General features: G+C 44.3%; 1 long non-coding RNA gene across 1 annotated transcript; it reads right to left on the bottom strand.

Annotated features, from left to right (window-relative positions):
- Positions 1-13110: 13110 nt before the first annotated feature.
- On the bottom strand, positions 13111-13537 carry LOC148683090 (uncharacterized). Its single transcript, XR_015947426.1, has 2 exons — positions 13412-13537; positions 13111-13213 (listed from the first exon to the last, which is right to left on the bottom strand). It is a non-coding gene; the product is annotated as an uncharacterized LOC148683090 (long non-coding RNA).
- Between the last annotated feature and the right edge of the window lie 1006 nt (positions 13538-14543).

The raw sequence follows: 14543 nt of genomic DNA, 5'->3' as shown, positions 1-14543 counted from the left end.
AAATCAGGAATGGGGAAACTGTGGCTCTCCCAGATGATGATGGACTACGGCAGCCATCATTCCACGCTATTGACCAACTGAGGTTCATGGGAGCTGGAGCCCAACAGCAACTGGAGGAGTCCCAGGTTCTTCATCCCTGACCAAAATGGTGGCCACTAAAGTGTTTGGAGTGATCTACACCAGAGCCTAAAAGATAAAGACAAAACTGACTGGAAGACTGGAGGCAATGTTACCAAGTGCATGGTTTGAGGACCTTATCATTGGGATCTCTTTAACAGTCTGTATTTCACCTGTTCTACTACCTTGAATTTTTGGAATGTATCTGTGCAGGCTTTGTGGACCTCCGTCTGTAATTCTAATTTCTGTGGCTCTCAATACATATGTATATATTTTTCAGCTTCCTGAGTTAATGTGTTGTTGTTTTTTAGGGGTGCGTGTGTGTAAAATCGCTGCATTTCAGCACTTATCGACATAGTGGGTTCTGGGAAAGAGGCACAAAAGTACCTCATATCACATTTTTGTATGGGATATAAGGCGCTTTATACTGCTTACTACTACTTATCAAACCTTTATTAGGCATTATGCAAATAAAACCATAAAAGAGAAAATAACATATAAATGCCTTGAAATATATATAAAAAGGCAGCAGTTGGCTACATACATATATATATATATATATATATATACATACAGAATCAGTGGTTTTCCTTGTTAACCTGCTCCTTGGAGGACTGCTACCAAAAACTCGGCTACCCCCGCCGTTACCCTTTGGTCAATGTCAGATAGGCAGAATCCCACACTTTCACCTTGCTGGGGTTCCAGACCACCCAAAAGAGGGGAGAGCACGCGTTGACGGAGCGTACTGTACAATGGGCAATGAAAGAGAATATGCTCTACAGTGTCCGGGACATTCATAGAACATCTGCAGAATCTTTTGTTTCTAGGAATGTTTTGGTATCTTCCCCTGACAAATGCCGAGGGAAAAACATTCAAACGGGCCAGCATAAAAGCCCTACGTTGGGCTGGGATTATTAACTTAGTGACGTAATTGGCTCTGCTATCTAAGATACTTAAATCATAGAATATGGGGGAGCAAATTTTGTTTACAGCTGCCATAATATTTTGTCTCTCGACATCCTTTAGTCTAGTTAGGATATTATGGAAAATGTATTGCTCGTTAGAATTGTACAGGGGCTCCAGCTCGATGCCTAAAGATTCAATCTTTTTTTCAAGGTACTGATACCATCTTGATTTATAGGAGTCTTTGAGCAAATCAGCGAGCAGACTTGATGGGGGGCAGCGAAAATGGCAGCGTAACCAGTATTTTATTGAGGTGGTCCAGGCCCAATATTCCATTGTGTGTATGCCTATTTCTGCACACATTGTTTCATATTTGATCACAGTTGGGAGTCCAAGAATACGTCTCAGAAAGCTGGAGTGAATCTTTTTTAAATCACTGTTATATGCTTGGACCCATAGCGGGATTCCATAGAATATCTGGGATTGCACTTTTGTTTGAAATATCTGATTGGCCGCAGGAATAAATTGATTACCTTTCTGATAATAAAAACGGGCAACTGCTGGTGAGGTGCACTTTGCCTGTTTTATGGCATTTGTGCGATGATTTGCCCACCCTAAATTGCTCTGGAATAAGATTCCCAGATACCTATAGATTTTCACTTGTTGGATTTCTTGCCCTCTTATTTTCCATTTCTCTAATTTCCAACCATTCGAGAAGACCAAAATTTTTGTCTTCTCATAATTTATAGAGAGTTTGTTACATTCGCAGTAAAGGATCAGAGAAGATATAAGACGTTTCAGACCCAAGCTCGTTAATGATAGTAGGACAGCATCGTCTGCGTATAATAAGAGAGGAACTGGGTTCTGATTAAGTTTAGGGGCATGTGATTCTATTTTTTGGAGGTGATCTGGCAAGTCTGATAAAAATAAATTAAATAGAAAGGGGGCAAGAATACACCCTTGTTTTACCCCTTTCGAGTTTGGGATGTCTGATGAAAGGTGACCTTTGGTGTTAAGTTTGACCTGACTGGTATTGGAAGAGTATAGATTTTGTATTAGAATCAATAAGCGCTGGTCAATTTTTAATTCTGCGAGTTTCCTCCACAGCTTTGGGCGGTCAATTGAGTCGAAGGCACCACGAAAGTCTACAAAAGCAGCATATATCTTAGATTGCCTTTGGGATCTGTATTTCTCAACCAAATGCATAAGTATAAGGCAGTGGTCTAAAGTAGAGCAACCTTTAGAGAAACCTATTTGTTCTTTCCCTGGTAAATTTAGATTTTTCATCCAGGTAAGGAGTTTAGATAAAAGGTGCTTAGCGTAGATTTTCCCTATCACTGATAATAGGCTTATCGGTCTATAATTCCTTGGTTCTTTTGGGTCGCCATTTTTAAAGATTGGGATAATTATTGATCTTAACCATATCTCAGGTATGATCCCATATTTATCTATGAGAGTAAACAATTGAGCTAAGGGTTCTGCCCGCTTTATACTGAATCAGACCGCTGTTCAATCTTGTCAGCCCATTATAGTCTTCTCCACTGTTCTGGCTCCAGTGTTGGAGGAAGTATGCCTTTGAAGGCCAGTATCTGGGATATCACAAGTAGGAAAAGTGCTATTGCTTCTAGGTCCTAGCTTCTGTGGGCATCTGCCTGGCCTCTGTGAGAACACAATGCTGGATGATGTTTGTATTGTATGTAATGTGTCTAATAAGTAATGGCTCTTGATGGTGCACTATAGTGTCACCAACAAAACACACACCCTGCAAAAAGAAGAAAAGAGAATCCATATTTGCATAAAATCTGCCCGTGCCAATATATGCACGTATAGAAATAATCACTATAATTTAGGGATCTGCACTGGCCTCACAACATTTGGTTCAGATCTCTCATCACTTCAGGAAGAAGAAGCCAGTCTGTTCTGAGACATTCTGTGATCTGTCTTAATCGACTCACATGTCAGGTCTGTAGCAACTTTGTTCAAAATGAAACACCATTTGTTGTTATGGGGAATGTATTAAAAAATGTATGTAGCTCCCTACCGCCTTTTGGCAGAAGTAGATGACATTTGCACACACAGCCACCAGAGTAGATTAAGCCTGCCAAGCTGCAACCAAATAAATCAAGGGCCTGGGGAGGCTAGGCACATTATGGGTGAGTGGCTCCTATACATGGCAGAGAACACAGCCTTCACGTGTTTTAAGGAGAGTGGGATACTCTGGTTGGTCCCAACCCCTCCATCATGTCACAGCATCCATCCCCATGGTTCTCCTTGTGTCAGAGGGGAAACATTGGCAATGAGCATCATGTCATCAAGAGCAGACTTTAGTCTTTCGCATTTCAGCAGCGCCCTGGGCATGCCCAAATTTTGGCACCACCACCCCACTGTTCACCTTCCGTTCGGCTGAATTCACTGTGCCATAGTTGCAACGCCCTGCGTCACCCCCAGGCTCGGTGCCCAGTGTAGTAGAAATGGTCATGCTGCTATAAGTCTGCCTCTGCTGCTATATTTCCATTGGCTCCCTGTGGGGGGGGGGGAACCATTGGCCCTCCAGATGTTGCTAAACTACAACTCCTATCGATAGTCCATTAGAACAAATGGGGCACAGCCCCACCAAACTCAGTTGGGCTTCAGCCAGCCCCCAGCTAGCTACCTGCCTTTTTATAATTAATTAATTAATTAATTAATTATACCCCACCCATCTGGCCGGGCTTCCCCCGCCACTCTGGGCGGCTTCCAACGAATACAAAAATACATTAAAATATCACAGATTAAAAACTTCCCTAAACAGGGCTGCCTTTAGGTGTTTTCTAAATGTCAGGTAGTTGTTCATCTCCCTGACTGTCACCTTGCTCCTCCTCAGTCTGAGTGTTTCCCTTGCAGAACTCAGCAGAGAGGAGAATGGGGAGAAGACAAAAACCAGTCGCCACTGGCTCTCTCTGTGTTGGGTCAACTATCGGGCTCCTTGCCTTCCGAACTATCACTTCCAATGGGCACCTGGCAAGCGTGCCTGATTGGCTGAGAGGATGGGAGTTATAGTTCAGCAACACCTGGAGAGTCAAAGGTTCCCCACACCATCATTGTGGGCCCCCACACTCCCACTGCTGTTAGGGGAGAGCACAGGGAAACTGGAGCACCAAAAAGTAAAAGCATCAAAATGAGAAGACGTGGGAAGAAAGCCTCTGTCTGGACGCTGCATTAAACACACACACCCTTATGCTAATCCCTGCGGACACACTTTGGTGCTGTTTGATGCTATTGTTAGCATCTGTGTGAGAGATGGCCCTGCAAGGCTGTCAAGAGGATAATGGGATGGGGTGGAGCAACCGCTGGGCATAGGAGTAGCACAACCGCAGCTGCACACCAAGTCCTGATTAATATCCAAGTAAGAGGCACAGAGTGGCGTCAGAGTGTGTGTGTGTGTGTGTGTGTGTGTGTGTGTGTGTGTGTCCCTGCACCAAAACGAATATGAGTTAGGGATCGTTGCAATGTGGAGTGTTTTTTTTTGTCCAGTCTCCCCACTCCATTTGGCCTTCCCTCTGTTTTCCCTCCCCCGGCCTGCAACAGTCAGCTTTCCATCCCCACGGAGCATGATCAGTCCTCACTGGCAACACACTCTTTTATTTCCGCTGGTGGTTCATTGGGACTGGTAGGGTGGAAAGCAGGGAGCCCAACAGCAGGTGGTGCTAGAGCCAATGACAGGCACAGCCAACACATTCTAGTTTTGTCTCCATCCTCATCCCTGCTGAGTTCTGCAGGGGGCAGCAATGAGCTGGAGGAGAAGGAAACAGACAGACCGTTTAGTCTGGTTGGGAGCAAGGAGGCAGGGAGAAGTTAAAGTGCAATTCCCGCCACCCCTGCTCATTGGTCTAGCTAACTGTGGCTGTTGGGAGTTGCCCCCAGATGTTGCTGGACCTTGGCTACCCCTGGGAGACAGTATCAGCCATGGCTCCAACCTTTAGAGCAGGCATCCCCAAACTTCGGCCCTCCAGATGTTTTGGCCTACAACTCCCGTGATCCCTAGCTAACAGGACCAGTGGTCAGGGATGATGGGGATTGTAGTCCAAAACATCTGGAGGGCCGAAGTTTGGGGATGCCTGCTTTAGAGAGTACTGCCACCGTTAGGACTGTCATGGATTTAAGATGGTGGTTAAAAAAAATTCTCTGTAGGGAAAACGCTGGAAAATGGCAACATGTTCATCCAAATTGAACATTGCCCTTTTAGTACATTTCAAAATATATATACATGAAACTTTGGAATTATTTTCCCTCAGACAAGACATTTGTTTAAAACACAATATGGTGTTGCTCAGCAAAATGCCAATCAATGTCGGTTTTTTAATTTTTTTAAAAATAATTCGACAATGACTTAAAAATTGCTATTAGTGAAAATGATTTCACACGTCTGACAGATCTATTTTTAACGAGGGCTCCAATTATGTACTGTCTGATTCTATGAAACAGACTTACTTGCCATTCATATTGAAATATCAGCATTTGTACAATCTAAATCCCTTACAATTGGAAGAGAACCAGCTATAAAAGGCTCAAATGAGTTTGTGTCTGGAAGTTATCTCTCGCCAGCATCCCCCCAATCTGTTTCAACATTTTAAAGCAGTCCAGACAAGCTGAACAGCTCTTTCGAGAGTGGGGAGGGTCCTCTCAGGCACTCATCGTATCTGATTACATATAAAACAGGAGTAGCTTGAGAAGGCTGGGGATTAGATTGTCCTTGCACTGGAGTGATTTAAAAAAAAACCACAAGCTGATTCTTTATCCTATGATTCAAAGCTTTTATGTGTCGCCTGAGATTTTCTGAAACCTCCAAAAAAACCTTTTAATGCTCTTAATTTCCATAAATTTGCAATATAATTTGGGCACACGAGTTGCCTATGGCAGCTTTGAACACAACCCTGTAGACTCCATATCACCTACTAAAAATAAATGTAGCATAGCCTTCTCTGTTACCTTCTCTTTCCCTCCTCTTTCTTTGTTATGTCCTCCCTGCACCAAATTCTAGATTGTAAATTCTCTGGGGCAGAGCTCTGCCATCTTGTAATATGTTTCCTACACATTTATTGCACTATTGGATTTGGTTGGCATTCATACCTTTGGTATGGGAGAGCAAAATACATAAAGGATTCCACAATCATATACTGTAATCAGAAAGTCCGTGATAAAGGTATGGTTTTACACTTTCTATCTTTCGGCTTGGCCACAGGGAAGCATTCACAGCATCTTGCCTCTTTAATGTTGGGTGTCTGTATTATGTTCTTCCCATCCTAGTGTTGTCCTGGACTTCATCTTTTTAAAAGCTACGGTTTTTGATCCTTCAAAAGGATGGGGTGGTTTTTGTGGTTTTTTTTTAAACTCCTCCATTTTAAGCGAGAAAGATCAGTGACAACAATGGCATGGCGGGGCAGGGCAGGGCAGTCTGCATTTTGCTCCCCTGTGGACAACCCCCATTCTTTCTCCAAAGTGCTTGGGTCATACCTGGTTTCCTCCTTCCTTGCTCAAGGACCCCTGGACAGTTAAGTCCAGACAAAGGCAACTATGGGGTTGTGGTGGCGCACATCTTGCTTTCAGGCCGAGAGAGCTGGTGTTTGTCCACAGATAGATTTCCAGGTCATGTGGAAATGACTAAACCGCTTCTGGCGCAACGGGACACCGTGACGGAAACCCAGAGCACACGGGAACACCGTTTACCTTCCCGCCTCGGTGATACCTATTTATCTATTTGCACTGGCGTGCTTTCGAACTGCTAGGTTGGCAGGAGCTGGGAAAGAGCAACGGGAGCTCACCCCGCTGTGGGGATTCGAACTGCTGACCTTCTGATCGGCAAGCCGAAGAGGCTCAGTGGTTTAGACTAGGGGTCGGCAAGCTTTATCTTGCCTGAGCTGGATCGGTCCTGCAGAGATCCCTTTATAGGCCAGATTGCGCCCGCGCCCACAATTTTTGGCGTTTGCGCATGCGCAGATGCGATTTCCAGCACCGTGGAGGCGAGTCCCTGCACCACGCTGTGCCAGTTTAGTGCAGCATGCAAGCAGGCAACTCAGTTCGGGGGCGGCTCAGGGGCCGGTCAAATGACCTCCGTGGGCCACTTCCGGCCCATGGGCCTTAGGTTGCTGACCCCTGGTTTAGACCATAGCACCACCCACACTTTTACCCATCCTTCCTTATATCCTGATAACAGCCCTATAAGGCAGACTAGGTTCAGAGGGTGACTGCCCCCAAATTCACGCAGCGAAAATCATGATGGGGCCTCAAGTTCTAGTCTTAACACTTGCTACTTCATCATTCTGGCTCTTGCCATCAAATACCATCTCAGACCAGCTGTTCAAAACCTTTCTTGGGGGGGCCTCCCCTAAGCATAGGGACCCAGGTGGCGCTGTGGTTAAACCACTGAGCCTAGGGCTTGCTGATCAGAAGGTCAGCGGTTCGAATCCCTGTGACGGGGTGAGGTCCCGTTGCTTGGTCCCAGCTCCTGCCAACCTAGCAGTTCGAAAGCACGTCAAAATGCAAGTAGATAAATAGGAACCGCTACAGCGGGAAGGTAAACGGCGTTTCCATGTGCTGCTCTGGTTTGCCAGAAGCGGCTTTGTCATGCTGGCCACATGACCTGGAAGCTATACGCCGGCTCCCTCGGCCAATAATGCGAGATGAGCGCGCAACCCCAGAGTCGGTCACGACTGGACCTAATGGTCAGGGGTCCCTTTACCTTACCCCTAAGCATAGGTGCCACCACAATACGGCCACTAGTGTCGACTCTACCCCCTAGAATTAAGTATGGAAGACTAAACACATGGACCACTTTAAAATTACTGAGGCTTACGATGGGCCCCTCAAGGACCGTTCAGCTGACTGTAGCAATGTAACACTTACAGCAAGGTGCAGTAGGATCGTTTAATTGCCCTTCCGTTGCTTTTTAAAATTTCTTATATATTGCATTTAATTGTATTACAATTCTAACTCCACAGAATTCAAATTGAAATTCAATAAAAGAAACAATGAAACATACAATTAAAAATCAAGATGCCTATTTAATGCAATGCCGTGTACTGTTTCTGGTCTTCAACTGCAAAGTCAGAGATATATACAGTACTGTGGACCGCTGGGAAGAGCGCAGAGATAATAAGCACCTTGGTAGCAGCAAAAAAGCAGCAAAAAAATAAGCACCTTATAGCAGCAAAAAAGTGGATGCCTTCACCTGCCTCACCTGAAATAAAACATGTCTCTCCTGTATCCCTCTCTACAGTCACAGCAGGCGCTGTAATGCCCCAATGGTTTGATCTTACCTGAAAAGGTGCACTTTTTAATTGTCTCCCGAGACAGATGGATGACAACTATTTTAATGAAACTCTTAGATCACTGGTGGTCAATGGACCACATTTTGAAAATCCCTATAGTAATACATAAAGGAAGGAGGCTGTACTAGAGAATCTCACAACAGACACTCTGCATACACTGCTAAGAATAGCAATCAAGCGGTTTTGTTGAAACACTTATTGGAGTTTATGATTTAGGACAGCGGTTCCCAATCTTTACAATTACGATGGCCCCCTTTTAACTTCAAAAAGTGTTGCAGACACCCCACATGCTATTTGTTGTCATTTCAGGCTCCATTAACTGAGAAAATGGGACACAGATGGCGCTGTGGTCTAAACCACTGAGCCTTGGGCTTGCAGATCGGAAGGTCGGTGGTTCAAATCCCCGCGGTGGGGTGAGCTCCCGTTGTTCGGTCCCACCTCCTGCCAACCTAGCAGTTCGAAAGCAAAAGTGCAAGTATATTAATAGGTACTGCTCCGGCAGGAAGGTAAACGGCGTTTCCGTGCGCTGCTCAGGTGTCAGTGTTCCATTGCGCCAGAAGCGGCTTAGTCAGTCATTCTGGCTACATGACCCGGGGAAACTGTCTGCGGACAAACGCCAGCTCCCTTGGCCTGTAAAGCGAGATGAGCGCTGCAACCTCAGAGTCGTTTGTGACTGGACTTAACTGTCAGGGGTCCTTTTAAACTGAGAAAGTACAATATGACAGCAACAACAAAACCTGTTATATATTCAATAAAGCTGGACTAGACGGGCCTTTGGTCTGGTCCATATCGGGGCTCTTATTATGTTAAGTCAACTTTGCATAAGGAAGATCTTTTCGCCCCTGCAGCGCTAAAATACAGAAGCTGATTCTTCTAAAATCCCCTCTCCTGAACAACTGTTAAACCTACATAGTTCTTAATCACAGCATCTGGTCCTCCTATTTGCAAAGAAGTCTTGCATCCTCGTCCTCCACCAGCTGTACTCCCATGCAACTTAATTGTGAGCACATGCTACTGAGTTCAGTTGAACATCTTTCTGAATAGATCTGTTCTGGGTTATGCCACAGTGCAGCCTTACAAGCATTTGAGCAAGCCCCACTGAAGTGTAGTGGACTAAGCCCTGCTGGACAAGGGTTCAAGTCTGCTCTCAGACATAACACTCACTGGGTGACCTCGAGGCTGTTACAGTCTCTCGAGCTAACCTACCTTACAGGATTGTTGTGTGGAGAAAAAGGTGGATTATGGATGCAATGCAATGTAATGCAATAGACGTCAACGAGGCTTTTGAGCAAATGTTTTACAATTTTTAAATTTTGTAAGATGCTTTGTGGGATAAAGATAATACATCTAATGGAACAGGCTCATGCTCCACAGCTTCAGTCTCATGCATGCTTACCTGGGAGTAAGCACTATTGGACTCACCAAACCTTATGCCCCACCTGCTCCTTTCCGAATTCCTCTTCATCACAAAGCCCACTGTGATGCAACAGGAAGCAAAATTTAGCTAAGTACCAACCAGTTGCCCCCATTTGCCATAGCAACAGACTGCACCCCTTGCTTCCTACAAATATGAAAGGGAATGAACCTCTCTTTCAGATAAATTGGAGGTAGTAGATTTCACACACAGCAAAAAGTCCTTCTGAATATTTTCCCTCTCCTGTTTGCAATACACAGTCCTCCCCCCCCCTAAAATAATGTTTAGCAGTACTCTCATTTTCCTACTCATATTGAAATACTGCCCCTCAATGAGGGCAAACTTAGATTCACAAAATGTTTAGGGGCATGCGTACCTCCAGAAAAAAAGCACTGGCAAATCCATGGGAGTTTAAAAGGTAAAGGGACTCCTGACCATTAGATCCAGTCACGGACGACTGTGGCGCTCATCTCTCTCTACTGGTCGAGGGAGCCGGCGTACAGCTTCCGGGTCATGTGGCCAGCATGACAAAGCCGCTTCTGCTGGACCAGAGCAGCGCACAGAAACGCTGTTTACCTTCCCGCCGGAGCGGTACCTATTTATCTACTTACACTTTGATGTGCTTTCGAACTGCTAGGTTGGCAGGAGCAGGGACCAAGCAATGGGAGATCACCCCGTCGTGGGGATTCAAACCGCCGGATCGGCAAGCCCTAGGCTCTGTGGTTTAACCCACAACACCACCCGCTAAATTTAAATTGTTTATGTGGCTGTTAAATATCAAACCTCTAGGGGTCACTGTTGTTTTTAAAAAGAAGCAAGCGAAAGGAATTCTATAATTCCAAATGAATTAAGCTAGCCTCCTGTTATGGTTTATTTATATACTGCTTTTTATTCCAACGCAACGCTCCTGAATAAAGAAGATCTACAAAATGGTTTGATCTTAGAAAACCACTCCTCTTGCGTCACCAGTGTTTCGTCATCAACTCTGGTACAGACCCCCTCTCCCAACCCTGTGTTTTGTTTCACATTCTTCATTTAAGGAAGTTCCAACATTAGAATACCAAACAAGAGAACCTGCAGCAGTACCCACCCTCTCTGGGTATCCTATATCATATTCTTGAGCCCCAAATCCAGCAAAGGTAGAAAAAAAGAACAGTAAGAAAGAAAGAGGAGGAAAGGTGAAGCAAGCCACAAAACACACTCAGAAATGCAAGGGTGGGAAGAAAGAGTTGGCCACACCTGCACCATATATTTAAAGCACTCTTATATCAAGGCTTCCGCAAAGGTACCCGGGAACTGTATTTGTTAATATTTCCCATGACCTCTATCTGCATTCTTTAAAAGACTACAGTTCCCAGGATTCGTTGGGGGAAACCAGATTGTATAAGAGTGCATTAAATGTATGGTGTGATGTGACATGTTATCATCACACCTGTAAGATACTATCTGTTGTTTCACAAGCACTGCAGCAAAATGTTGCAGTGCAGAGCACTCCTGTTCAGCTTATTCCACTCAGGCTACTGCTTCTCTCTCTCTCTCTCTTTTTAAATTTTAAAAATAGCTTTATTAAGATTCAACTTGAAACATGTAATACAAATAATACATCAAATTTAAATTATAACAACATAATCAAAACCAAATAATACAATATCAATAATGCTATAAATCATAATACATAAAACATATTTCTCTCTGTTCTGTCACTTCCACTTGTTTACAGTTCGGTTATTTAGTAATTTTCGAAACTGCTATACACACACACACACACACACACACACACACACACACACACACACATATATGTCTTATTCTCCTTTAGTATTCCTCTATTCGTTGTTTCCGGTGCCAATCTTTAGAAGTAAATCCAGGACTTAATTCTGGGGCATTGTAGTTTCATGTAATTTCCAAATTTTTCCCAACTTTGTTCAAATTTCTGTTTGTTCCCTCCTCTTATTACTGCTTCTCATTCCTTTCTACTCCCCACCCCACCTGCTCTAGAATAAATCTGTGGTCTGTTCTCACTGAGTCCTCATTGGGCTGTTCTTGGGTTGTCAAGCTCTCTTATCCTTCCATCGAGCACTTCTGCAAACCTGAGGCCTCTTTCAAGGCTGCTGGTATCTCCCTCTTGTGCGTGGGTGGTGCTGTTTTGGCTTCACGAGCAACCGCACCAATGGCACTCACAACCTGAATATTGGGATTTGATGAAATGATTTATGATTGGCTGATAAAGTGGCTGGGGAAATCCAGTCAGATGGGTGGGGTATAAATAATAAAATGGTTATTATTATTATTATTAGAGCTTGTTGACTGCATACACACCACAGATTCAAATCACAAACCCCCCAAGAGCCCTTGGGAAGTGTAGCTTGTTGCAGTTGCCTTGGAACTGTAGCTCTGGCACAAGTAAGTTATAGTTCTCAGGATTCTTCTGGGGGTGGGTGGGAGGAAAATCCCTTTAAATGTATGGTGTATATCAGGCTTCCTCAACCAGATGTTTTTGGCCTACAACTCCCATGATCCCTAGCTAGCAGGACCAGTGGTCAGGGATGATGGGAATTGTACTTTCAAAACATCTGGAGGGCCAAGGTTGAGGAAGCCTGTTGTATATAATTTCATCTAATTCCACTATTCAGCCAAAACCTTACCTGTGTAGTCTAGAGACTTTTCTTGTGTTTAGTGTCAGAAATTAATTAATGGCAATCTTGGGTTGCCAGCTGCATTTTATTTATGATATAGTGGTTAGAATGTCAAACTAGGAACTGGTACACCAGGATTCAAGTCCCCACTTGGCCATGAAGCTCACTGGGTGGCCTTGGGCCAGTCACTGCCTTTCAGCCTAACCTACCTCACAGGGTTGTTGTTGTGGCGGTGGTGATTAAATGAGATGGGAAACAATGTATGCCACATTGAGCTCCTTGGATGAGAGGGTGGGATATATATGCAACAAATAAATGCATTGACATTACAGTATTACAATTTTACTCTTTTATCGTTTTAACTTGTACAAGCCACTGAGACAGATTTGCAATACAGTAGTTGATATATGGTTTTTTTCTTTAAAAAATATTTAGGCATACTCTCATTTTGACGCAAGAAAATCACCATTTTATAGTTCAAATCGGGGAAAATAAATACAGTAAATGGACAAAAGTACAAAGATTCAAACAATGTTTAGGGATTATGCGTACCCCTGCGTACCCCCCAGGGAAAAAAGCACTGGGTATATAAATTCACTGATAAATAAATGCAGAGAGACCATAATTACCCAAGGGCCACCCTTACAGCTGTTTTTCTTACTTTTTGTGGGTTTCGCAAGTAACTGTAGCTCTTGCCACAAATGGAAGAATAGAAGAACTGAAAATAACCATAAGCTTTTCAGTTCTCTTTATTACACATGTACAATTCCACGCCTTTGCAAAACAGAAAATCTTTCGCTCACGGAGGAAGGAGAGGGTGTAGAAGTTGTGACAAGCTGTGGAAAAAGAGTGAGAATATATTGAATGGATTGCATGCACAGCATTCACATGCCATTTTGCAAAGCTCATTCACAAAACAGTTTGCAATATAAAGTCAAGAATAGGTAGGAACAGTATTACAGTAATCTATTAAAATCAGGATAACAAATGCCACAGAGTATCCACGCTCTCGTAAAATCTCCCAGTTGGATTACCTGGAGTTGCTTGTGAAAACAATCTGGAGACTTGAGACTGGTCCAAAACAGGGTAGCAAGATTGGTAACCGAGACTGGAAGATACATCAATCTTTTGCCATCTGCACTGACTTCCTGTTTATTTCTGGACTCAATACAAAGTGCTGGCATTAACCTTTAAGTCCGCCGCCACCTGGTGGCTAAACTGTATATGACACGAACTGCACAGACTCAGTTTGCCAGCCCAAAGTACTTTAACTAATTTGACAGCCTGCTGGATCAAAGAGCCATTTCTCTAGTCCTGCCTGCAGTGGCGAAATAGGTGCTTATGGGAAACTCGCAAGTAGGACCTGAGTGCAATAGCACTCTCCACACTTTTAATTTCAGGCAGCTGGGACTCTTCTTTTAAAGCCATCCAACTTGATGAGCATCATAGCATCCTGTGGCAGAGAGTTCCATAGCTTAACTAACTACGTGCCCTTTTGCCTGCCCTGAATCTTCCACCATTCAGCTTCATTGGAGTTTCTACTATTATGAAATAAAGAGAGAAACTTCTCTCTAACCACTTTCTTGCTTAATTTTATGCACCTCTATCACCTCTATCACCCAGGTGGCGCTGTGGGTTAAACCACTGAGCCTAAGGCTTGCCGATCAGAAGGTCGGCAGTTCGAATCCCTGTGACGGGGTGAGCTCCCGTTGCTTGGTCCCAGCTCCTGCCAACCTAGCAGTTCGAAAGCGCGTCAAAATGCAAATAGATAAATAGGAACCTCTGCAGCGGGAAGGTAAACGGCGTTTCCATGTGCTGCTCTGGTTTGCCAGAAGCGGCTTTGTCATGCTGGCCACATGACCTGGAAGCTATACACCGGCTCCCTCGGCCAATAATGCGAGATGAGCGCAGAACCCCAGAGTCGGTCACGACTGGACCTAATGGTCAGGGGTCCCTTTACCTTTACCTTTATCACCGAAAAGCCACAAATGTTACAACAGTGAACAGAACTGAGCACAGTACTGTTGGTGTAATTTGGGGGCGAAATTACATCAGGTAATTTACAAGCTTTATTTCTAAAACCCAGAGGCGCCAGCTTGCGAAGGTTATGTCATGCACGTGATGTCGGGAGAGTCAGGGGAGGGCTGGCCCCCACCTTAAAAATAT

This window comes from Zootoca vivipara, chromosome 16 (assembly GCF_965207765.1).
Source record: "Zootoca vivipara chromosome 16, rZooViv2.hap1.1, whole genome shotgun sequence".
NCBI classification, from domain to species: domain Eukaryota; kingdom Metazoa; phylum Chordata; class Lepidosauria; order Squamata; family Lacertidae; genus Zootoca; species Zootoca vivipara.
The sequence above is the reverse complement of the archived record's forward strand: the minus strand, read 5'-3'. Positions and strand labels throughout refer to the sequence as shown.